General features: G+C 46.8%; 1 protein-coding gene across 4 annotated transcripts in view; it reads left to right on the top strand.

The window, feature by feature from the left end:
• LOC138453201 (adhesion G protein-coupled receptor F5-like) overlaps window positions 1-27,003 on the top strand; it is a 584,850-nt gene that overhangs the window by 71,278 nt on the left and 486,569 nt on the right. For 2 of the 4 annotated variants that reach the window (XM_069605823.1, XM_069605824.1), the window contains one exon: window positions 26,638-26,694. The exons of the other annotated variants lie outside the window; for them this stretch is intronic. The gene's annotated coding sequence lies outside the window, so the exon portion shown is untranslated. The remainder of the gene's footprint in view (window positions 1-26,637; window positions 26,695-27,003) is intronic. 4 annotated transcript variants of the gene reach the window in all.

The following is a 27,003-nucleotide window of genomic DNA, read 5'->3' as shown; positions in this document are numbered from 1 at the left end:
GTGGCAGCGAAAGCCTCAAGTGACACACTCTTCATGGGCCAGATGTCTAAGAAGGTAGGTGGCAGTGTTGGGGAAGGCTTGGCTTGGGGGAAGGAGAGTGAGAGATGAGGGGAGAGAAGGCAGCGGTCCCTCCAGGAGAAAGGGGTGATCAGAGGGATAGAGAGGGGGAGGCCAGAGGAGACCAAGACATCAAGTATGTGTCCTGCAGAGCACGTCGGGCCAGAGGGGATTATAGAGAGGGAGAGTGAATCGCAGAGGTCGCGGAAGAGCAGAGATGAGGGACAGGGAGAGTCAAGATGGATGTTGAGGTCACCAAGGAGGAGGAGTTGGGTGGTTGAAACCAGGAGGGAGGAGGAGAGGTCCGCACACTCGGGGTGAAAAGAGGTGATTTGACCAGGGCATCGGTAGAGAGTAGCAACCGTAAGAGAGTGGCTAGGAGATATTGACAAGGCATTCGAAAGAGGAGTAAGTCTGCGTGGGAATGATAGTAGCAGGAATCAACTCAGGAAAGATCAGGGCTATGCCCCCGCTCGGGCCGAGTGGATCTGGGAGCCAAGAGGATCTTGTAGCCATCAGGGAGGAGAATGTCAAAGCTCGTGACAGAGCTGGCCGTGAACCATGTCTCAGTAAGACCAAGGACATCAAGGTCCAGTTCTTCAAGGAGGCGGCAGATGTCGGAGGAGTGTTTGACAGCAGAGCGAGAGTTGCGAGTGGCACAATGTAGAAGGTTGCCGGCCTTAAAGACCTTCCAGGGAGGGGTACAAATCAGAGGTACGCCCTGGGGAGTTGTAGAGGTAGCCAGAAGAGGGGAAAAGGGGGAGGGAAGAGTGGGTACGGTAGCCGAGGAATGAAAGGAGGGGACAGCTGGAGATGAAAGGAAGTTGATGAGGCAGGGGAATCTCCTATCGAAGAGGAGATTGGCCTGAGGACCTTGGACCATGACAGTGCCATTTAGGTAGACATTGAGGATGACTTTGGAGGAGTTGAAAGAAGCCATAAGGACTTCCGAGTGAGTGCCACCATTAATGGGAGAGGAGGAGGCAGGACAGAGCATAGAGATCACATGGGGGCTTCACAGATCCGGCGAAGGAACAACAAAGAGGATGTCGGTGAGGGTCTGTTTGGAAGAGGTGCCGGAATAAGTATCAATGATGGGGAGACCAGGATTAGAGGCCAAGATATCCTTTTTAAACTTCTTCGTTCCAGACTTAGTGAGAAGGGAGGGATAGTTGATAGAGAAGCAGTTGGAATAGATCGGAGAACAGAAAGTTCCATGAGTGGGAAGAGAGGAGAGGTAGAGGGAGGAGTAAGCAAGTACAGCAGTATAGAACAATCACTGGGCTAGCAGGGTACAATCGGTAGGCAAAGTTAAATGCAAAATACACCAGGTTTAACTTTCAATTTACATTTAAGGCCGTGTTGTTACAGAATTGCAGTGGGAGTAAGAAGGTAAAGGTGAGTACAGAAACGACTTAAATTAGTTACAACAAGTAAGCTAAGTGGACCAGGCTAGTCATGAGGAGGTAACTAACCCTTGCAGAGCGAGGTGCGGGAGACATGGTAGTCCGGGGTTTGCAACTCCACAGAGGGTTGGCCAGCGTCCTGTCAGCAAACAGGGAAGCAGACAGGGGCCTTACAAGTGGGCCTTTGAAGAACAGGCCGGCTCCCACCTCCCGGTCCCTGTGATAGGTGGAGAAAGACAGAGGTGGCCAATGAGCAGGAGGCTATGGCAGGCAGCACAGACTGCAGTGTAATCCGGCAGCCATCTTGGAAAGGATTCAAGGTTGCTTCCCAATGGTGGTCAAAACCACACGGGTTGCCCAGAAGTCCAGAGCACATGCAAATGGGTGAAGGCTGAGAGCACGAGATATTCAAACGTGCTATTTAAACATGCAGCTCATGATTACAGATGAAAAACGAAATTTACACACAAACATGATTTGCATCAGCCACACATTTCACATAGCTTCTCCATCCAAAGGGTGGAAGGGCATGTGCCAGAGAAAGTTCACCACAAAAACGCTTACCTAGGCGGAAAGAAAGTGCATGTGGAGGAGCAGAGCTTGAAGCACAGCAGCAGACAGAAGATCTTGGTGAAAGTTAGTGTGCACATGGAGCATGAGGCTGCGGGGCACAACGGAATGTTCAGAGCAGGTGAACCTCAGGAGCTGCTGTGCGCCAGGGCTGCGGGCCGATTTTGAATGCCCAGGAACAGCTGATCTCCATGAGGATGGTGTGCTATGAAGCGCGATGCAGCGGGGTACGGTGGAGTGGTCAGAGCAGCGGATCTCTCAGAGCTGGTGTGCGCCGGGGTGCGGGCCGATGTAGAATGCCCAGGAACAGCTGATCTCAACGAGGATGGTGCACTATGAAGTGCGATGCAGCGGGGCACGGTGGAGTGGTCAGAGCAGCTGATCACTTGGAGCTGCTGTGCGCCGGGCTGTGGACCGATGTAGAAATGACCAGGGACAGCTGATCTCCCATATGGATGATGCGTGGTGCAGCGTGAGGGAAATCAGGGAGCAGGAAGAACACAGAGCAGAAGAAAAACAATGAAAGGAGGACCAGGGCTTGAAGTGGGCCTTTGAAGAACAGGCCGGCTCCCGCCTCCCAGTCTCTGTGATAGGTGGATAAAGACAGAGGTGGCCAATGAGCAGGAGACTATGGCAGGCAGCACAGACTGCAGTGTAATTCAGCTGCCATCTTGGAAAGGGTTCAAGGTTGAACCCTTTCCAAGGTTGAACTTCCCAATGGTGCTCAAAACCACAGACGTTGCCCAGAAGTCCAGAGCACATGCAAATGGGTGAAGGCTGAGAGCACCAGATATTCAAGCGTGCTATTTAAACATGCAGCTCAAGGTTCAAGGTTGAACTTCCAATGGTGCTCAAACCCACACGGGTTGCCCAGAAGTCCAGAGCACATGCAAATGGGTGAAGGCTGAGAGCACCAGATATTCAAGCGTGCTATTTAAACATGCAGCTCATAATTACAGGTGAATAACGAAATTTACACACAAACATGATTTGCATCAGCCACACATTTCACATAGCTTCTACATCCAAAGGGTGGAGAAAGTTCACCACAAAAACGCTTACCTAAGCAGAAAGAAAGTGCATGTGGAGAAGCAGAGCATGAAGCACAGCAGCAGACAGAAGATCTTGGTGAAAGTTAGTGCGCACATGAAAATGCTAGCAACAGTGCAAGTTCCATTCACACTCAGAAATGTACAGCACATGCCATCTCCCTGTTTTGGGCGCTGGGGCCAGGGCCCCACTTACGATGCAAGGTATCAGCTTCACTGGGTGAGACCCTATTGTGGGGCCAAGGATTGGGCCACGGATGGGTAATGGTGAGATGGACCTCCTTCTGCTTCTGGTGCACTAGCAAAGGGCACGAGAAGGAAGGTATTTTGGAAGAGAGATTTGGATGTAGTGCCAGCCCCGGCTCCACAAATCCTTGTGGATGATGCAGAGGGCCTTGAACCTGATCCTTGCAGCCCCCGGGAGCCAGTGTAGAGATTTCAGGGCTGGAGAGATACGGACCCTGGGCTTGAGGCCAAGGATAAGTCTTGCAGTCCTGTTCTGGATTAGTTGCAGAGGGCGAAGAGTAGAGGAAGGCAGATTGAGAAGGTGGCTGTTGCAGTAGTGCAGCCTAGAGAGAACCAGGGCTCTGGAGACAGTGAGCTTCTGGGGAAGAGTAAGAAAAGGAAGAATACCTCTGAGAAGGTGCAGCTGGTAGTGGGCGTTCCTGGACAGGTCCGTGATGTGAGGATAGTAGGAGAGATTGGAATCAAAGATGATACCAAGGTTTTTTGCCTCACAGCAAGGTGAAGGAAGAGGGCCCAAGGAGGGCGTATCGAGTGAGAGACGGAAAGTGGGAACAGGGGTCCTAATGAGAAAGATCTCAGTCTTAGTGGCATTAAGGCAGAGATCGTCAAGGGTGCACCAATCCCGAACTGCAGATAGACAGTCAGGAATGAGCGAAAGAGGAGAGGACGCTGAGGGGAGCCTTAAAGAGAGCTGAGTGTCATCTGCATAACACTGAAAGAGGGTAAGGTGGAGATCAGGTGGGCCAAAGGGGACAGGTAGACATTGAAGAGCCAGGGTGAGAGGCTAGAGCCCGGGAAACACCACATGTGGAGAGAGATGTGGTGGAGAGAAAGAACCCAAGTTGCACCTGGGAGGGTCAGTCCAGGAGAAAGGAGGTCAACCACTCCAAGGCCTGATCCATGATGGCCAGGTTCTCACAGAGTCGATTGATCAGGATGACTGTGTCAAAAGCAGAGGAGAGGTCAAGGAGGATGAGGACAGAAGGAAGGCTTGAATTGAGATTATTGAGCAGATCTTCACGGGTGTTCAGGAGAGCAGTTTCCATGCCTCTGACTACTCTGAAGCCAGACTGATGGTCATGAAGACAACCAACAGATTCAGTGTGGAGAGTAAGCTGGGAGACGGCAAGCTTTTCTAGGAGTTTGTCCAGGAAAGGAGTGATAGAGATCAGGCAATAGTTTGCCGGACAGGTAGGATCGACAGTTTAAGGAGGTGGTGCATAAGGGAGTGCTTGAGGAGAGAGGGGAAAGTTCCAGTGGCAAAAGAGTGATTGCAGAAATTGGCCAAGGCTGGAGCGAACATGTCAATGTGGTCCTTGATGGTTCTGGAGGAGCAGGGGAGTACCTGTTAGGACAACACTTTCATAGATCGGACTTGTCTAGAGACATTCTCAGGTGTAGTTGGAGAGAAAGAGGAGAAAGGAGGAGAAGAGGGAGAGGCGGCCAAAGGGGGGCTTAGAGAAGGAGAGGGAGAGGAAGAGGAGAGAGAGGACAGGGTGACCTGAGGTGTAGTGGTGAAGTAAGAAGCTTGAGCCTTACAGAGGGCCTGGGAGGGAACAGGAGAGGTTGAGAGTGCAGAAGGATTGGCCAGCTCCTTGCAGATTTTAAAGAGTTTGGCCATGTTGTTAGAGGCCGCAGAGATACAGGCTTGGATATGAACTCTCTTCTTAGACAGGACAGAGAGTCTGTATTGCCTTTGAAGGAGACGGCAGGCCAGTTTATCAGGGAATGCGCCCGATGCCATCTACTTCCTCTCAGCCACCCTACTCTTTTCGTGGTGTTGAGTTGTGGGTATGCAAGGGGAACCCCCAAAAATGGGTCTAATTCAGGACAAACAAAAGTGTGCAAACAAATTGCTGACTTTCCAGTGCACATCTTTCAGAAAAAAGAACCCTTCTTTCACCTTCCTCTAGACTGCTTTAGATTGTGATTGTCATTCATGCATTAGGTCTGGCCACACCGATAATTTAAAAAAGGAAATACACTGTTTACATTGGAACATTTCTGACACACTGGGCCTTTTTGCATTTTCTGTTGTCAATTTGAAGTTGGTTTAAAGGCAGTCCCTGGGCCTTGAATATGCTTTCCAGGACAGTGCACCACCAGAAGACAGGACCGCGCAGACTTGAAATACGCTGCTGCAAATAGGAACGGATCAGAAAACGATCCTTCTCTGCCTAAGTCCCAAGACTATGCAACCTCCTCCCCGTCAGTATCAGAACTGCCCCCGCACTTGTACAATCAGAAAAGAACTCAAGACCCACCTCTTCAAGGAGTCTCTCCTCCCCAACACCTAGGCCACCATGTTGTTCCGTGCCACCTGACTCGCTAGATGCCATCCGCCCTCTACTCCCTGCCACCCTGTACAGCTTTACCCCTCATCTGTGCCCCTCTGTCTATCACCCCTGCAGTATATCTGTTCTGTTGTTACCTCTGAAAATCGCTCCGTTATGCATCTGTACTGTTGTATACCCCTGTAAAGAGCTCTGTTGCTTCTCGAATACAGGTCCGCCCTCAATAAATACCATATAATACCAATAATAATAATCTTACAATTTGGTAATTATCCTGATATGTGCCCAAGTCCATGTCATTTGCAAGGTGCTAACTCTCAGGTGAGCTGGTAACTGCCTGCATCCCGTAGGTGCACCCTTTTCACAGTCGCTGGTGAGCAACACATACCATGAATAAAGTTAAGCATTATACCACCCCCTCTTCTTCCCTTTATATTTGAGGGAGTTCCAATGTCTCTTAGTTTTTCCCACAGCATGCATGATATGACGAAAAATGTCTTATGCTACACATTGAGACACAACATGGGAATATTAAAATGTACCTACTATTATTGAAAACCCCCCTACTGTAAAGTGAACATTCTTGCACATACTGTAGCATAAAAACATATTGCACATTCAAATATATATGTTATACAATGAATATATATACTGCATGTTGAAATACATACATTATATTTTGTGACTTTATATACTATGTACCCAGAAGCATGTGTAAGCATGGTGAACCTACTTACACATAAACACTGTTTCTGCTGGAGGTGAATGAAAAGTCCGTATCATCATACCTCAAGGGCCCGAAAGCCAGCAGAGAAAGCAGCAGTCCCAGCCCTTCCAGCCTCGGTGAGGCCAGCAGCAACAGTGTCCTAAAGTGAGACGCATAATTATAAGGAAGCTGTACGTTCCAGCCACCTGCTGGCTTCCGCTTCCTGCGGGCCTGTGGAGCCCAGCATTCAGAGGCAGCTATTGCATAGCACACATATGCCCGCTTATGTTTTTATTTTTACATTCTTTGCTTCCCCCGTTATATTTTTCATTTATGACAGTCTGCAGTAGTCTTTAAATTAGAACAGACCTTTAGGAGTAGTGTTGTTGCTTGGGATCCAGAGTGAACTGGATTTTAAAATCAATAATAAGCACCTTACTTAAATATAAAAGCGCTATGGACCTGCCTTGACAGGGCCTGAATGACTGTAAACAAAATCCGATCCTCATTAGTCCCAGTGTATTTTTCTCTGTCAGCAATGCCTGTTTATAGAGGCACTCACCCCGCCCCATTTTCTTTTCCTGCCTTTTGCCCGCTCGCTTGGCTTCTTTTCCCCTTCCGGTATTTTCTTTGCTCTCATATCTCCCTTTTCCCCTCTTACGTTTCCCTAAAATCCACTGTTGATTCTTACCCTGTTTCATCCCCTATTTCCCATTTTCGTTGTCATTTCCTGATGTTCCTCTCTCCTCCTCTTTCTCCCACTTGTCTCTCAACCCTCATGTCCTCCTCACACCTCTCTAAATTCACGGTCTCTACAATTTGCAGTCTCCTTCCTCCTACTGTGTCTTCCCATTCACCCTTCTCGCTCTCTTCTCCTTCGGTTTCATCCACTCCTTGGGCTTCCTTTCTGCACTCCTCTTTCCAGCTTCTTCTCTGGTTTTCATACCCTCCTCCCCCACGCCCTTTGTATTTTCCCCTGCCTGCTCTTATTTGGCCCAAAAGGCTTTACTGATAGAGATGCTCGGCCTGATGATCGCTCGAGCTGGTTCCCTGTTCAACAGAACTCCCTCCCAAAGCTCAGATGCATCACTGTGAGAAAGTGTTGACTGGGTTTACTCACGAAGAAAACATCATCAGTGAGCCCAACCAACAGTCACCTGCAGCTTTTATAGTTGCCAAACCAAACCAAACGAAATCCTTACATTTAGACTTATAAAGTATGCCCAGAGGTGTTGCCAGGACTGTGTAGCTAGTGGGGCCTGAAGCTTAGGTAGTTGGAGCCCGCAGAGGGGGTTTGGTCTCAGTTGGCGCCTTGGAAGCGACTGAGCGTATTGCGGGAGACTAAATCAAGCAAGAGGAGATCAAGGGCTCTCCCCATGAGATATTTTTTTTAAATAATGCGGTTTAAATGGTGGATTCCAAGTCACCAACAGTGCACAGCAACATTTTCATGATGCCCTTGCCCATATAAAAGATGACAGTATAAAAACAATGTAATGCTGACAATACATGTACCTGATGGCTGCTGGCTGCACGAATATATGCCAGTATTTCTACATAAGAGCATACCAATGTTTGAATTGCCCATAATGCCATTCATTATACTTTAAGAAAACATTTTCAGGTTGGCTCTGCCAATATATGCCAGCATCCCATATAAGAACATTCTCTGATGGCATTGCCTTTTAATACAAAATGCAATGCCTCCGTAATAACATGTGCCCTAGCTTGCTGCATAAACCCCTCCTCTGATCATGTAAGAACACTCATTATGTTTAATGTTTCCTTAATGTAAGTAAAACATGTCATGCCACAGTAAGAATATAAACAAAAGAGGGACACCAAAAAGTACAGGCACTCAAATGGAGCAAACAGACATCTATAAACACAAGGGTGTGCCTGAACATACAAAGTCAAAAAATATAATTTGTGGAGCTAACAGTATTATTCTCCTGGTAGCCTAAACAATAGATTAAATCAAATTCAATATTTTAATTTACTGGTCTCTCACCAGTCAAAGTAACCTTTATGAGGAAAAAGGGGAAAAAGTACATTGGCATAAAAAAATTATAAACTTGCTTTAATTGTTAGTTTGTAACTAGACAATGTGTCAATTTAATAAGTACATACAACATGAAAAACATACAAAAACAATGCAATTTACAAAGAGAAAAAAACAGGACTATTTAGTCCATACAATCAATGCGAGCAGAATTTATGCAAAGGTTCACAGAAGTAGAGGTACAACCCCACTAGGAAATACACATGGGAACCCAATATATGGGAACTGACAAAAAATGATTTGGTGTTAGCAAAACAGTGAATACATTTTAAATCATAAGAGTTTTCCGAGATAGCTAATAAAACTTAAACTATCCCTAGCTGACCCTTACTTGTCTAAAGGCTCAGATTAAACAATTTCGTGAAAATGGCACAGTACATGCGCCAACCAGAGTCTGATTATGGCTACAAAAAAAAAAAAAAATATATATATATATATATATATATCACACAGAATATTGTTTGCTGAGCCTAATTTTGGCTAACCATGTAAACAATGTCGCACAGTGCTGTGTGTTAAGCCAGATTTTGGCTGAAAAAAAATTTCGACATATACAATGTCACCCAAACAGTCATTTATCTGCTGTGTTGTCACAGGCTGAAAGAGGGTGTACTACGCCTACCGCTATAAAGCGTGTATGTCCATGATGCCAAACCGCAGGAGAATGTAGTTCCTGCGACCATTACATAGGACTAGTTGGCGTTTCGGTGGTATATTGATGGGTAGCAACCACCTTCCTCAGGTACTGGGATCTTCACATTCAGCCTTAATACAGACAGCCTTAATGTAGGGGGTCCTCCTGAAAAGGTAGTAACAGGGGACATTTTGTGAACTCAAAAGGTTTAACTTTAAATGGGAAGAGAACTAGAGAATATACCAATATATGGTGAAGGCATCGAGCCTCAGTGCCCCAGAAACAAGTTGGCAGTACCCCCAGACAGAAAACTTGAAGGTTACCAGAAAGGCGCCCTTAAAGTGTAAAGAGCGTGCCCAAAAACTAAGTCACCTCGTGAGAAAAATAAGTGAAAGATGTGATCATATAGTGAAAAATGTGTGTGATAGAATACAAAAAATGCTGTGCAAAAGAAAGACACATAAATCAAAACATGGCGAAACGTACCTCAGAGGGCACATCATGTGCTCACCATGCAAGATGTCGTGCATTCAGCACATTATTTGGGTTTAGCAATTAGAAAACAAACTCAATCTGGAATTTCCACCTAAAGTGAAAGAGGAGGAGAACAAAGACATAAAGGTGGCGATAGTTTATGTACAGCGGTAATTTAATATGGCTGGTGTGCAGGTATGGTAAAGGTAACAAGAACTCACCATATGAATATGTGGATGCCCATGAAGCGCTTCGTATTTCGCGCAGGACACAAAAACTCCTAGCCTGGGGCTGGTGGTATCAGGCTATGGGTTGATGAGTATGGCAGTGCTGCATAATAGTAAAAAATGACAAGCCCAACATGTGAGTTAGGCAGTGTAAATAAAACTCCCAGCGCGTGGGTCAGTCATGGCTTAGTGAGAAGAGTAAGTAAAGTGGAACTTACTGTTGACTTCTACCATGTAGAAGCAGCAGATGACTTGCTTCTAAAGAAAGCTGCGGCTTGCTTCTGGAAAATGCTGCGTGTATACGCTATTCTTCATGGTGAAGAAAAAGGCAGCCAGTGGGGTGTAGTAGCACTCAACTGGAAGGCATGTAACACTGAATGGAAAAGGTAGACAAAGAAAGAGGACTGGGACTAACAAAGTGAATTGGTAACACTGAATGAAAAAGGCAGACAAAGAAAGGGGACTTGGACTAACAAAGTGAATGGAAAGCAAAATGGAGCCCTTCCATGAATGACCGGACACAAACAAGGGACTAACACTAACATTGCAGGCTTGCTGAGACGTTAGTGAAGCCAGGCATTATTTACTATATGCAAAGGGTACTAATCCTATGAATGAATGACCGGACATAGACAAGGGACTAACACTAACATTGAAGGCTTGCTGAAACTTTAGTGAAGCCAGGCATTATGTACTATATGCAAAGGGTACTAATCCTAGGGAAAAAAACATTAAAAAGCGAAAAGGGGCAGCACACCCCAAAGCATATGGAGTGTTAATTCTACCAAATTCGAAACTGCATGAAAGAAAATTGAAAACCAACCAATAATGAACATTGGTAAAAAGAAACATATAGAAATGCATAAAAGCAAAAATTATGAAAAAATTGTAAAAAAGTTTTTTTGAAGAGGACTAGTTAAAAAATTAATTAAATAAATATTGCCTTAGTGCCAAAGTGGAGATAGCTCATTAAGACCATTGGAGATGGTGTCCAATTGGAAAATCCAACGAGCCTCCTTTGTGGACAGAGTTTGAGAGGGGTTGGAAGAGTTTTTGACAACATCAATCACGCACCAGCGCAGATCCTCTGTAGAGTGGCCGTATTCCATGTAATGCATGAGTGCACAACATACGGCCCGCGGGCCAGTTGCGGCCCGCCATGCCCTTTTCATTGGCCCGGAAGACAACAAAGACTTTCCTCTAGGAAAGTCTTTGTTGTCTTCCGGGCCGGTGAAAACACTGGCCCTCATTGGCTCAGCACACACACGCATCACGTCGCTCCTATGAGCCACGTAATGCGTGTGTGCTGCACCAATGGAGGGCCAGCACTACGGCTGGCGTGGTCCATAAGGCTTGATGCCGGAAGGCATTTCAGCCTTGGACCACGCCAGCCGTAGTACGATTCCAGCTTACCTGCCTGCCTTCCAGCACGTCTCCGGTAAGTGGTCTGTTTGTGTTTGTGTGTCGGGTTTGTTTTGCTTTATGTTTGTGTGTGTATGTTGCGGGGGATGTGTGTCGGATGTGTATGAATGTTTGTATTTGAATGTATTTTGTGTGTATGTTGAGATGCGGGGGTGGGGGGGTGTGTCGGATGTCTGTGTTTGAATGTATTTTGTGTGTATGTTGAGATGCGGGGGTGGGGGGGTGTGTCGGATGTGTATGAATGTTTGTGTTTGAATGTATTTTGTGTGTATGTTGAGATGCGGGGGTGGGGGGTGTGTCGGATGTGTATGAATGTATTTGAATGTATTTTGTGTGTATGTTGAGATGCGGGGGTGGGGGGTGTGTCGGATGTGTATGAATGTTTGTATTTGAATGTATTTTGTGTGTATGTTGAGATGCGGGGGTGGGGGGGTGTGTCGGATGTGTATGAATGTTTGTATTTGAATGTATTTTGTGTGTATGTTGAGATGTGGGGGTGGGGGGGTGTGTCGGATGTGTATGAATGTTTGTGTTTGAATGTATTTTGTGTGTATGTTGAGATGCGGGGGTGGGGGGGTGTGTCGGATGTGTATGAATGTATTTGAATGTATTTTGTGTGTATGTTTAGATGTGGGGGGGTGTGTGAATGTTTGTATTGAAATGTATTTTGTGTGTATGTTGAGATGTGGGGTGTGTGTTAATGTTTGTATTTGAATGTATTTTGTGTGTATGTTGAGATGCGGAGGTGGGGGTGTGTGTCGGATGTGTATAAATGTTTGTGTTTGAATGTATTTTGTGTATATGTTGAGATGCGGCGGTGGGGGGATGTGTCGGATGTGTATGAATGTTTGCATTTGAATATATTTTGTGTGTATGTCGAGATGCGGGGGTGGGGGTGTGTGTCTGATGTGTATGAATGTTTGTGTTTGAATGTATTTTTGAATGAATGTTTGTGTTTGTATGTATTTTGTGTGTATGTCGGATGTGTATGAATGTTTGTGTTTGAATGTATTTTGTGTGTATGTTGAGATGCGGGGGTGGGGGGTGTGTTGGATGTGTCTGAATGTATTTGAATGTATTTTGTGTGTATGTTGAGATGTGTGGGGGTGTGTGAACGTTTGTATTTGAATGTATTTTGTGTGTATGTTGAGATGTGGGGGGGTGTGTGAATGTTTGTATTTGAATGTATTTTGTGTGTATGTTGAGATGTGGGGGGGTGTGTGAATGTTTGTATTTGAATGTATTTTGTGTGTATGTTGAGATGCGGAGGTGGGGGGTGTGTCGGATGTGTATAAATGTTTGTGTTTGAATGTATTTTGTGTGTATGTTGAGATGCGGGGGTGGGGGGATGTGTCGGATGTGTATGAATGTTTGTATTTGAATGTATTTTGTGTGTATGTTGAGATGCGGGGGTCGGGGGGTGTGTCGGATGTGTATGAATGTTTGTGTTTGAATGTATTTTGTGTGTATGTTGAGATGCGGGGGTGGGGGGGGTGTCGGATGTGTATGAATGTATTTGAATGTATTTTGTGTGTATGTTGAGATGTGGGGGGGTGTGTGAATGTTTGTATTTGAATGTATTTTGTGTGTATGTTGAGATGTGGGGGGTGTGTGAGTGTTTGTATTTGAATGTATTTTGTGTGTATGTTGAGATGTGGGGGTGTGTGAATGTTTGTATTTGAATGTATTTTGTGTGTATGTTGAGATGTGGGGGGGGTGTGTGAATGTTTGTATTTGAATGTATTGTGTGTGTATGTTGAGATGCGGGGGTGGGGTGGTGTTGGATGTGTATGAATGTTTTGATTTGAATGTTTTTTGTGTGCTGAGTTGGGGGTGGGGGTTTGGGTCTGTATGGGTGCTTGTTTGAGAGTTTGCTGATTTGGGCGGGTCTGTATGGGTGCATGTTTGTGTGTGTGCTGAGTTGGAGGTGGGGTGTTCGGGTCTGTATGGGTGCATGTTTGTGTGCTGGGGTGGGGGGTTCGGGTCAGTATGGGTGTATGTTTGTGTGTGTGCTGAGTTGGGGGGTGGGGGTTCGGGTCTGTATTGGTGCATGTTTGTGTGTGTGCTGAGTTGGGGGGTTTGGTTGGGGGTGAGGGGGCCATGGGGCATAGTGTTTGGTTGGGGGTGAGGGGGCCATGGGGCATAGTGTTTGGTTGGGGGTGAGGGGGCCATGGGGCATAGTGTTTGGTTGGGGGTGAGGGGCCATGGGGCATAGTGTTTGGTTGGGGGTGAGGGGGCCATGGGGCATAGTGTTTGGTTGGGGGTGAGGGGGCCATGGGGCATAGTGTTTGGTTGGGGGTGAGGGGGCCATGGGGCATAGTGTTTGGTTGGGGGTGAGGGGGCCATGGGGCATAGAGTTTGGTTGGGGGTGAGGGGGCCATGGGGCATGGTGTTTGGTTGGGGGTCAGGGGGCCATGGGGCATAGTGTTTGGTTGGGGGTGAGGGACATGGGGCATAGTGTTTGGTTGGGGTGAGGGGGCCATGGGGCATAGTGTAAGGGGCATAGTGTATCTAGGGTCAATAAAATATATATAAGTTAATTAAACAGGCGAGATACAATAACTAAATAGAAATAAATTATAACAATGGAAAATGTGTAGTACAAAATGTAAGTTTGAAATGCAAATAAAAATCGTTACCCCTCAAAAACATTCTTTTTTTCATGTGTTTAGTACAAATTGGGGGTTTAAAAAGCCTCCTGCCACGCCCCGCCTACCGCCCCGCCCACATTTACTTTTCGGCCCACTATAGTCCTCATGTAAGGTACTTTCGGCCCTCTGTCAAAATCAGTTGTGCCCCCCTGATGTAATGGCTCACTAGTGGTGAGTCAATTGACTTACATCGAATCCTGGAGCGGAGCTCCGTGATTCTAGTGTGTACTGGCCGTGTAGTTTTTCCAATATATTTAAGCCCACACGGGGATTCAATGCAATAGATAGCCCATGCAGTCTTGCAATTTGAATAGTGTCTCAGTTCCCAAAGTTTGCCATGCACCAGGACTGTTTTTGTCTTCATCGCAAATTTACAAATGGAGCAGGACCCGCAGGGAAAGTTACCCGTCAGTGGGCGAAGGTCCCAACTGGTCGTAGTGGATCTAGAAGATTTTAGTGAAGAGGAGGCATGGACTAGTTGGTCCTTGAGATTCTTTTGTCTCTTCATGGCGAAGATCGGCAATGGTTCAGCTGGTAAAGCTAATTGTGCCACTGACCAATGCTTCCTAATTGCTTTTTTGATGAGAAAGGAATGGGGACTATAGGAAAGGGCACATACTAGTTTGTCCTGTGGCTCCACATTTTTAGGTAGTAGCAGGGTGTCCCGAGGGGTGAATCTTGCTCGTTTATTGGAATTGGTAATCAATTTTTTGGGGTACCCTCGCTGGCGGAACTTAGTGGTCAGGTTGGTAGCATGTTGGACATAATCTGCTATGGATGTACAGTTCCGTCTAATGCGTAGAAACCGGGAATAGGGTAAGTTTTCTTTCAGAGTGCGTGGGTGGTAACTGTTGTAATGCAGTAATGTATTACGATCTGTGGGCTTGGTAAAAAGAGAACAGACCAGTTGGTTGGCCTTATGTTGAATGAGTAAATCAAGAAAAGGGATTTCGATATTGCTCATATCATGAGTAAATTTAATCGTCCGGTGGCAAGAGTTCAGCCAGAGAAGAAAGGAGTCAAGTTCCTGGGAGGTGCCGTGCCAGATGAAGATTATGTCGTCTATATAGCGCCTCCAGCTCTCGATATATTGGCGATATGGATTAATGTCAGAAAAAATGAATTTGGACTCAAAGTCAGCCATAAAAATGATGGCCAGGCTGGGGGCGAAGGCCGCACCCATTGCAGTGCCTTGGGTTTGCTGATAAAATTGATTTTGATATACAAAGTAGTTCCTGGTAAGTGCCAGGGAGAGTAATTCCATGAGAAATTCAGTGGGAGCTTTGAAACTTGATGCAGAATGGGTCAGATTGTTTCTGATACAGTCCATAGCCTCATCGTGTGGGATGTTAGTATACAATGCCGTGATATCTAGTGTGACCAGAAGGCTGGTAGCTGGGTCAAAGGTCTTGCCTTCAAACAGAGAAATTACTGCAGTACTATCTCTTAGATATGTATGTTAGATATGTCTCTGTTTGTTGGCTAATGGGTTACACGGCCAGTACACACTAGAATCACGGAGCACCGCTCCAGGATTCGATGTAAGTCAATTAACTCACCACTAGTGAGCCATTATATGGAATACGGCCACTCTACAGAGGATCTGCGCTGGTGCGTGATTGATGTTGTCAAAAACTCTTCCAACCCCTCTTAAACTCTGTCCACAAAGGAGGCTCGTTGGATTTTCCAATTGGACACCATCTCCAATGGTCTTAATGAGCTATCTCCGCTTTGGCACTAAGGCAATATTTATTTAATTAATTTTTTAACTAGTCCTCTTCAAAAAAACTTTTTTACAATTTTTTCATAATTTTTGCATTTATGCATTTCTATATGTTTCTTTTTACCAATGTTTATTATTGGTTGGTTTTCAATTTTCTTTCATGCAGTTTCGAATTTGGTAGAATTAACACTCCATATGCTTTGGGGTGTGCTGCCCCTTTTCGCTTTTTAATGTTTTTTTCCTTAGGATTAGTACACTTTGCATATAGTACATAATGCCTGGCTTCACTAAAGTTTCAGCAAGCCTGCAATGTTAGTGTTAGTCCCTTGTTTGTGTCCGGTCATTCATGGAAGGGCTCCATTTTGCTTTCCATTCACTTTGTTAGTCCAAGTCCCCTTTCTTTGTCTGCCTTTTTCATTCAGTGTTACCAATTAACTTTGTTAGTCCCAGTCCTCTTTCTTTGTCTACCTTTTCCATTCAGTGTTACATGCCTTCCAGTTGAGTGCTACTACACCCCACTGGCTGCCTTTTTGTTCACTATGAAGAATAGCGTATACACGCAGCATTTTCCAGAAGCAAGCCGCAGCTTTCTTTAGAAGCAAGTCATCTGCTGCTTCTACATGGTAGAAGTCAACAGTAAGTTCCACTTTACTTACTCTTCTCACTAAGCCATGACTGACCCACGCGCTGGGAGTTTTATTTACACTGCCTAACTCACATGTTGGGCTTGTCATTTTTTACTATTATGCAGCACTGCCATACTCATCAACCCATAGCCTGATACCACCAGCCCCAGGCTAGGAGTTTTTGTGTCCTGCGCGAAATACGAAGCGCTTCATGGGCATCCACATATTCATATGGTGAGTTCTTGTTACCTTTACCATACCTGCACACCAGCCATATTAAATTACCGCTGTACATAAACTATCGCCACCTTTATGTCTTTGTTCTCCTCCTCTTTCACTTTAGGTGAAAATTCCAGATTGAGTTTGTTTTCTAATTGCTAAACCCAAATAATGTGCTGAATGCACGACATCTTGCATGGTGAGCACATGATGTGCCCTCTGAGGTACGTTTCGCCATGTTTTGATTTATGTGTCTTTCTTTTGCACAGCATTTTTTGTATTCTATCACACACATTTTTCACTATATGATCACATCTTTCACTTATTTTTCTCACGAGGTGACTTAGTTTTTGGGCACGCTCTTTACACTTTAAGGGCGCCTTTCTGGTAACCTTCAAGTTTTCTGTCTGGGGGTACTGCCAACTTGTTTCTGGGGCACTGAGGCTCGATGCCTTCACCATATATTGGTATATTCTCTAGTTCTCTTCCCATTTAAAGTTAAACCTTTTGAGTTCACAAAATGTCCCCTGTTACTACCTTTTCAGGAGGACCCCCTACATTAAGGCTGTCTGTATTAAGGCTGAATGTGAAGATCCCAGTACCTGAGGAAGGTGGTTGCTACCTATCAATATACCACCGAAACGCCAACTAGTCCTATGTAATGGTCGCAGGAACTACATTCTCCTGTGGTTTGGCATCATGGACATACACGCTTTATAGCGGTAGGCGTAGTACACTCCCTTTCAGCCTGTGACAACACAGCAGATAAATGACTGTTTGGGTGACATTGTATATGTCGAAAAAAAAAATGTCAGCCAAAATCTGGCTTAACACGCAGCACTGTGCAATATTGTTTACATGGTTAGCCAAAATTAGGCTCAGCAAACACTATTCTGTGTGATATATATATATATATATATATATATATATATATATATATATATATTTTTTTTTTTTTTTTTTGTAGCCATAATCAGGCTCTGGTTGGCGCATGTACTGTGCCATTTTCACGGAATTGTTTAATCTGAGCCTTTAGAAAAGTAAGGGTCAGCTAGGGATAGTTTAAGTTTTATTAACTATCTCGGAAAACTCTTATGATTTAAAATGTATTCACTGTTTTGCTAACGCCAAATCATTTTTTGTCAGTTCCCATATATTGGGTTCCCATGTGTATTTCCTAGTGGGGTTGTACCCCTACTTCTGTGAACCTTTGCACAAATTCTGCTCGCATTGATTGTATGGACTAAATAGTCCTGTTTTTTTCTCTTTGTAAATTGCATTGTTTTTGTATGTTTTTCATGTTGTATGTACTTATTAAATCGACACATTGTCTAGTTACAAACTAACAATTAAAGCAAGTTTATAATTTTTTTATGCCAATGTACTTTTTCCCCTTTTTCCTCATAAAGGTTACTTTGACTGGTGAGAGACCAGTAAATTAAAATATTGAATTTGATTTAATCTATTGTTTAGGCTACCAGGAGAATAATACTGTTAGCTCCACAATGATATTTTTTGACTTTGTATGTTCAGGCACACCCTTATGCCACAGTAAGAAAACACGTTCTCATGGCTGGCTGCACAAATGCCCCCACCACCCCCAGCCTCCATGTAAGAAAACTCATCATGTTGACTTTGCCCTTAAGGCCAGTAAAAAAATGCAAAGCCACTGTAAGAAAACATCCTCTCTTTTATGGCAGCATAAATCCTCCCCCCATCAAGTGAAATAACTCCTCATTTTGGAGTTGCCTGTAATATGCAATACGACTGTAGGAACACATTTCCTTGCTGGCTGCCCAAATGCCTCCACCATGTACCCATTGCCCTTAATGCCAGTAAAAAATACCATACCACATCTGTAGGCTGCACAAATGCTTCCCCCACTCACCATAAAAGAACACTAAACATGTTGGCTTTATTATTAACACCAGTAAAAAATGCCAGAGTAAGGAAACATTTCCTTGCTAACTGCACAGGTGCCTCATTCTTTCCCATGTAAGAAAGCTCATCATGTTGGATTTGCTCTTAATAGGAGTAAATAATCCATGCCACAGTAAAAACTTCAATGCTGCCTGCCCCTTTGTAGTTAAATGCCACCTACCCCAAATCCTTGCTCCACTTAATAACAAAATGCCAGTGAAACATGCCATGCCACTGTAAGACAACATTCATGCTCCAATACCCCCGAGGCTTGCATGCAAACACTTATTCATACCCATTCACCCACCAGCCACTCACCCATACAGCTTCTCTCTCAATCATTAACAAGTACACCCAGACCTTTATTTATTTATTTATTTGCATTTATATAGCGCGCACAGAGCTGATTCGTTAGTTACAGTATACATATGGGCTCTGGGTTACATTAGCCCAAACTACATGAATAGATTCTGTTGCTTAAGTAGGAGGCTGGGTTACATTGGCCCCTAACTCATTGACACTGCATTCTCATTCCCACGCGCACCCATAAATGCACGCCGTTCAGGCTGCACTCACGTTCATGCGCACGCTTACACAAACACACCCTTGCAGGTACACTTATATACATGCATAGACACCCGGCACCCTCACACAGAGCCCCTGTACACCATGCAAATGGCAGTGGTGCAAGATATACATGAAAATAATCTAGCATAACACATATGCCACATACAAACCTGTTTTCTTCGTGCATGTTTCTCGACCGGCTCCGGAGTCGACATTTCTCTCGAGGCATGCAGCTCCTATGCTCCACACATCCATGAACCAGAAATCAGCGAGAGTTCTTGACATGCGCGATGGAGCCAGAACGCCTCCGTCATGTCGACACGATTGCTGCTCAGCTCATGGGTGGGCGTTCAGAGATGTTCAGTGGGCTTTGTCGGTGCAGCTGTCTAAACCTAGCATTATAAATAAAACTGTTTCAGGAAGAGGCCATGAAAAACGTCATCTCTTTCTGGAAACATGCCCAATCATGCCTTGACTGTACTGTGTGACCCATTATCTCTGGAAAATCACCAGTAATAATGACTCAAACCAAGATGTTCCTGTCGTCAGAAAAACATACTTTAAAAATCCCTGTGCTGACTTCTCAATATTATCACCACCAGAGAGTGATGTGTGGACAAATACACATTTGTTTTGCACACACAAATGAAATCCAGGCATCCACAAAGCAGCCCAGTATAGGCAAGGCTGACCATTAAACAAGCCTGCAGGCATGGCATGTGTTACCCCTGGTGCTGCTTTCCTGAAACCTTCTGCCAAGTGAAGCAAGCAAGGGAAGAACAAGTCACTCCCTCCGGGGGTGGGGGGGGGGCAAGGCTATAAGTAATGTAACATTTTCAGTAGTGTGTGCATTAGAAACCTTGTTGTTTATGTGTAAGCACGTTTCACACTGCACTGTACAGATGTTTGTAATATATCGATTTAAGCGTATGTCTATGTATAACATGCATATTTTAATGTACAATACACGTTTTACTACAATGCATATACGAATTGTCCGTTTACAGTATGCCTTGTTTGCATGTGGCAGAGGAATTTTAATATAGCCATTTGGATGTCTCAATATGTACCATATGAAATGCCTCTATGGCCCTCATTACGACCCTTGCGGAAATCGAAAAACGATGGCGGAAATGCAATACCGCCATCGAATAGCGCTCGGTGCGACTATGACCCGTCACCGCAAAGTACGAAGCCATTAGCGACACCGTAGTGAACGCCAACGCTAACTGCACCAAGCACGCGCGCGCGCGCCATGCCAAACCGCAAACACCACCATGGCGCAAGGGTACGCCAATTCCGACCCTAGCGGACATGTACCTAACGCCATCAGGCATGGCGTAATGTACCATTCCGCCATGGCGAGAAGTACGGCATCGCGAATCAACCGTAAACGGCCCCACTGAGTGCCTGTACACCGCTCCCTGCCCACAAAGTACAACTCCCCGTAGGTGCCAAGAAGCCACATTGCAACCATTGAAATGTACAAGTCACCCATGCATGGCAACGAACAAAAGAAACACAAGAGGGGCCAATGGGAGCTGCAGGGCACAGATGGCACGAATACAGAAGCCATCCCAATGGACATGACCACAGTCCCCCACCAAGAAACGCACGCAAACACAGGCACCTGTGACCAGCAATATTCCGAAAATCACATCATTCCACCAGTCCACCTGGCTGACCGGCATCTGTTACACAAAACCCAATCCCCCGCCCCTGAGCATGACAACATTCAAACAGTCATATTGGCAGCCCCCATCCCTGACCTCACTGGGCTTCGTAGGCAAACGCGCCCAGCACAGTACCACGCAACTAAACCCCGAAGCTGGAACCCAATGCAGATCTCCTCACAATACATCGCCCCCCAAATAGGCATATGCCACAGCACTTGCAAAGAAAAACGCTACACGGGCCAAATCTGAATAGAAATTTAATGCACATCAAAGTCACCAAGCCCATACAGCCATCAGGCCATGAACTCCAAAACACTAATCACCATTGTGGGCTGCTTCCGCAAGAAATGACCAGCCACTACCTGTGTGTCGCCCTGTTCCCCCATGGTACACAGAGCCACATTCACGTACGAAAAGGCAACATGGAAGTGCACAGAACCGCAGGGGCGTCCCAATGGGGAGGCACTAGTCCAGCTGAAAGGCCGAAATGTTGCTCCGAGCCACCAGTACTGCGTAAGGGCATGTGGGCCATTGGCGATCGTCCCATAAGATCGTAATGCTGCTCCACTGATTAACACGAAGCAGCAGGTGGCGGGAGTAAAATCCATCTGCAGGAGTGGCATACAGATGGCAGTGGCAAAAGGGGAGGAGATACCTGTCAACCAAAAGAAAAGAAAAAGAACAGAATCGCCATCAGAACTACATTCCAACAACTCACTTCAATGATCACACGAAATCCACAGCCATATGCATGCTAGCCCACTCAAAAGGATCATCACCACCCCAAAACCACTTGCGACTCATAACCATCTATATCGAGGTGCAAACACCATCACAAACGAGTGTACCTGTGCATGCGTCTGTCAAAACAGAATCCATCAGATGGGAATGTTAACGTGCATGGACACAAGTGTCTGAGGGCGCCTCGAGACAGGGAGGGCTCAACAAGGCCAGATAGACGATGGTCCCACTATGGCAGCCCTGCATCACATAGCGTAGGGGAGGCGGATAGATCCCAAGAAGCCCTGTACACGGCAAACTCTGTATCAAATCACCTGCCCATGCATCCATCCATCATTCCCTCATCCCGGGATCAAAACGCCTGAATAATTACTCACATAACATTAGAAACATCCATTGAGTCTGTGCGTTATGCAGCCTGCTAAATCCACAGTGCCCCAGCCCGTAAATCCAGTGTTGTGAAGTAACATGTATTTGGGAACGGACGGCCTCATCGCCCACGTAGCTATTGCGCATCCCAAACTATTCATATCAATCATTGCTCCCTCGCCATGGGCCCTGTCTCAAGGACATAGAACAAGAGAACGTTATATTTGCAGTCAGACCTGTGGGCATCTCCTCGCCGCTAGCTGGAAACCGAAAGCGCCGCCCTTCGAATTCCTCATTTGCAACATCACGTCGAAAAGGCATCTGTGGCCGTTTGAAATCACTAATTATTCCATCGAGTGCGGCTGTGTGTGAAAATGGCAACTGCCTTCACCCACGAATGGGACGCCCCGCCCGTCGTTGCAACTCGGTACAGTGATGCATGAGGGCCCACCGTTACTCGAATACTACGTTCCACTGACCCTTCACAAGTCTGTTCGCGACTGCACAGATAGTATGGGAAACAATGGGACCACAGCAGAATGAACATATCAACCAATCTTACACGGCCATCGGGTACAAATACATGATTGCAATAGCAAGATACAATTCCACGAATTGCAGCGTTGTGCGCGGGACGTGCTCGGCCAAAGGGGAGAGCAGTTTGCACAGGTGGAATCAATCACCACAGGTGGAGGCCATACAGCCTGAAAACACATAAATTGCACAGCCAGTCTCCTCCCACAACCACACCGAAATGCTACCGGCAGGACTCGCGATGTTGGCCCTGGGGGACCTGATAGCACTGCAAGTGCTCCGACTCCAAGAAGAAGACGAACACCAACTACAACCAGCCGCACGGAGGAGACGCAGGAGGAGGAGGAGGCCAAGGCAGGGCCAGCAAGGCCCACCAGCACAGCCACTACCACCACGCAGGCAGCCCGCAATACCACGCCTCCGAGCACATCCGTTCAACCTCACTGATGAGCAGATCCACACCCTCTACCGTCTGGACCGGGACACCATAGCCGCCATTGTGGACATGACACAGGCTGACCTTGTCAGCATGATAGATAGCCCAACCGCCATCCCACCCCTATTGAAGGTGGTGTCTGTACTACACTTCCTGGCCACAGGCACCTACCAGCACACAGTCGGACAGTTGCATGGCATTTCTCAGCCACTGTTCTCACGGACACTATTGCAAGTGCTCGATGCCCTCCTGCAGCACGCAGACGACTACATCTCTCTACCACGCTCGGAGCAGGAAATAACCAACACAAAAGTGGGATTCCATGCACTTGCCGGCATACCGGGTTGCATTGGTGCCATCGACTGCACCCATGTTGAATTGGTCGTCCCACATGCCATGGAGGCCCAGTACCGCAACCGAAAACAATTTCATTCCCTGAATGTACAAATGGTGTGTGACTCCAACAGGATCATTACACATTGTTGTGCCCGATTCCCTGGATCAACCCATGATTCTATGGTCTTGAGGAACTCTACAATACCATGCTACATGGAGCGACACGCAGGGAACAGATCCTGGCTACTCGGTGAGTCTCATTACATGCATGATGATGTGGGGTATGTGAATTGGCAATGACCTGCCAGGAAGGGGGGGGGGGTGTGCGTACGTATCAATGGCATTCCACATCATACGTTTCTCGTCCACATACAGGTGATGCTGGATATCCACTGAAGAGATGGCTCCTCACACCAGTCCGGAACCCACGGGACCAGCATGAGGAGGACTACAACCATGCCCACTCACGTACCCGTGTAGTCATTGAACAGGCATTCGGCCTACTGAAGGGCCGTTTCCGCTGCCTCAGCAGGTCTGGCGGGGCACTCCTGTACCGCCATGAGAAGGTTGCAAAGATGGTCATGGCATGTGTCATGCTCCACAACATGTGCGTACGTAGAAATGTGCCCATGCCCCCTGACGCAGAACTGCAAGCACCTGATGATGGTCATGATGAGGGTGGGGATGTGGCAGCACCTCATGGAGTCTGCGAGGCACCGGAGGCCCGTGACATTCGTCAGCATCTCATTGATGTATGCTTCTAGCACTCACGCCTGGTGGCTGATGCATGGACACGGGACTCGTGGCACTGCGTGTGTCTGGGACATGCACAATATGGACTGTACGCCTATGATGGCCTAGTACACAAATATCAATGTCCACACTTCTCATTGGTTGATCGTGCACTTTTTATGGCATATGTGATATCATGTTGAACACCCTATCGACCCGCCACCCAAGTGAGCCCAACACACCCCCTCCACCCTCCTACCTCCCCCCCGAACACCAGTGTCCAAAGATGCTCATTGTCAGTGGGCAGTCGCTATTGCAAGCCCCCTCTGCGGGTATCAGGGGCACCCCTGCCTGTGGAGCGAAGGTTCCTTCCAGATCTACGTTGGGGGCTGCCCTGGACGGAGCTTGCAACGGATGATGTGTCTGCCTGCTCACGTCCATGCATGTCCCTAAGGGTTTGCGAGAGCTCAGTGAGCACACGGCGCACTGCGGCCAGTTCGGCACATACGTCTTTGGACGTCGCATGCAGTTCCCCCCTCAGGCTCTCGGTGCTTCTCTCAATTTGTGCCCTTAGCGTCTCTGTACCTCTCTCCATTTCTGCCCTAAGTTTCTCAGTTGATGTTTCTATGTCTGCCTTAGTGCCCCCACATTCATCGGCATGGTCCTTGAGGAGTGTGGCCAGTTGCTGCTGTTGTTCGATCAACTGGTCGAGGGACTGTTGCCTCTGCTGGGCCATGGCCATTTGCGGGGGTGTCACAGAGGGGCTGTTGTCCTCATGTTGCCTTGCCACAGGGCTTGTGGGGGATGGCCAGTCGTCGTCTTGTGGGTGCCCCTGCGTGGTATCCTCATGTTGTACGGGATGGGACAGACAGGGGGATTGGGACAGGTCATGGATGGATCTGACTTCGGCATCCCCGTTTTCTGTGTCCGAGCATGCTGCCATCAATGGGGTGTCACCTATGGTGCTGCTGCCACCAGAGGCAGTGCCTTCTGTGGCATCCATTGGGGGGACCTGTGGTGGTGGTGTTGTGGGCATGCTTGCTGCTGCGGTGCCTGTTGATGTTCCCTCCTCTGTGCTGCCACCTGATTTGTGCTGCTGCCGTGTCTTGATGCGTGCAGCTGAGGTGGAGGGTCTCTGGCCGTTGGTCTTGGCCCTCTTTGCAGGTGTGCTGGTAGGGGTGTCCTGTAGCTCGTCGTTTGGATCGGACCCTGTGGTGGAGTAAAGGAGGGCGAGGGTTATTGATGGGTCTGTGGGAATTGGAATGGCATTGTATCACATGCTTTGGGGTGGTACCTGAGGGTGATTTGGGTCGGGGCCTTGGAGGTGCTTTGATTTGTGTGTGGAGTGAGGGTGCAGTTGTTTGGCAGCCTGCAGTTAGGGTGTGCCTGCTGCACGTGTAGTGCGTGTATTTGGGGTTTTTAATTATTTATGTATTTATTGTGGGTTTTAACGTGCGCTATCAGGCCGATGTGTGTGGACGTTCTCCTGGACATGTGTTTCTGTTGCACTATGTGGACGCATGGTACTTCACATGGATGGACTGTGTGGATTTGGCATTGTTTTATCTGGCCCACCTACCTGAATCTTCAGATGTCTGCACTCATTTCTCCATCCCTCCGACTCCCTCTATGCTCTCCATTCCGATGGTGGAGGCACATATTTCTTCCCAGGGGGTCAACTTGATGGGTGATTCAGGACCTCCCCCGGTGGCTGTGGCAATGTTGCGGTTGGCAGAGAGTATGCTGCGGACGCGTATCCGCAGGTCGTCCCATCGCTTGCGGCATTGCTGTGGGGTGCGGGGTGCGGTCCCCACCGCACTTACCCGCTGTGCCACCAGAGCCCATATGGCCTTCTTGTTTGCAAGTGCCGTCCTGGTCATTTGCGTGCAGAAGACGACGGCAGCATTCTCCTGGAGGGTCTCTGTTAGCACGGTGAGTTCCTCACGGGAGAAGTGGACCTGCCGCTTGCGGTCGCACGCTTTCTTCGCTACTTTTCCCATTTTTCTTGGTTGACGGGTTGGGGTGTGTTTCAGGGTAGTGATTTTAGTGGTTGTGTGGTTTTAGTGTTTTTATAGGTGTACGCCGGGATGTTTCCCGTTCCGGGCCCATGTTTTAACTTCCGTTTCCGTATATTTCCGGTCACCGTACTTTCCGGTAGGCGCACACTGCGGTGACCGCTAAGAGGGGTGGCGGTATTGCACCTAGGGCGCCGTACGGCGGCGGTGTGGGCCGTTTTGGGGTAATTTCCGCCATCGCGGACTTTGCACTTCCGCCGTGGCGTGGTGCTCGTGCCCGATGGGTCGGAATGGGCCGCACTTTGCTCCTTCGTGCAATGGCGGAAACGCTATTTACGCTGTGGCGCTCCGGTCAGTCGCTTTCCGCCAGGGTCGTAATGAGGGCCTATGTCATGTATGTGTTTCAGTATTCTGAGTGTATGATTTATCAGAATGTACCATGCACGTCTTATCGTACTATATACATAGCTCGATGTACAATGCATATTCAACCTGCACCGAATGCATTTCAATATCTAATATATGCATTTAAAAATAAAATGCATGCATCTAAGTATACAATTATTGCATCAGTATCCAATGTATGTATCTCAGAGTCCAGCATGTATATTTTAATATAAAGTGTGTGCATTTCAATATACCATGTCCTAAAAATAAAGTGGGTGACCCATTAACATATGGAATGGGATGTGACATCAGCAGAAAGGTGAACTATGCACATTTCATTAAATTGGCTTTGCATAACCATACACATTCCACAGGGCGAATGTCATTTGCGTTTGATAAAATCAAGATACACAAAAAACAAGAGGGGATATTTTCTTCTAATATTGTTTACAAAACTGTGCATGTTTTAAACTCAAGAATCGATAGCAACGTTTTCCTTGTAAAATGTAGTCCTGAAATGTGACATGTCAGACTTAGTTGTCTACTATTTCTCATCAGGTTTGCATGGTGCATTGTTAAAGTGTTGGATCTGGCAACCGTGGTTCGAGTCCCGAGGTAGGCATACGTTAAAAAGAAAAGACATGTTTTTCATTTTACACACGGCCTCTAGCTGTGTATGTAGTGTATGTATCTCAGTGTTAAAAAAATATTAAATTGATGTTTTATATCACGCTTCATGTCGGAGCGGAGACCAGCCTCTCAGTGCCGAATCGGGATTCAATGGTTGACCCTCTGCCTTGTCTTGCTTGGACGACACACGCTTTGCCCTGCAGCTATGCTTCTAGCCTGGCAGCATAGATATTTCTGTATATAAGGCATGCATATAAATGTGCAGCCCATACATCAGTACACATTGTATGTAGC

Source organism: Ambystoma mexicanum, chromosome 4p, assembly GCF_040938575.1.
Source record: "Ambystoma mexicanum isolate Mex_15411 chromosome 4p, UKY_AmexF1_1, whole genome shotgun sequence".
Taxonomy (NCBI): Eukaryota; Metazoa; Chordata; class Amphibia; order Caudata; family Ambystomatidae; genus Ambystoma; species Ambystoma mexicanum.
This window is presented reverse-complemented; position numbering and strand designations above follow the sequence as displayed.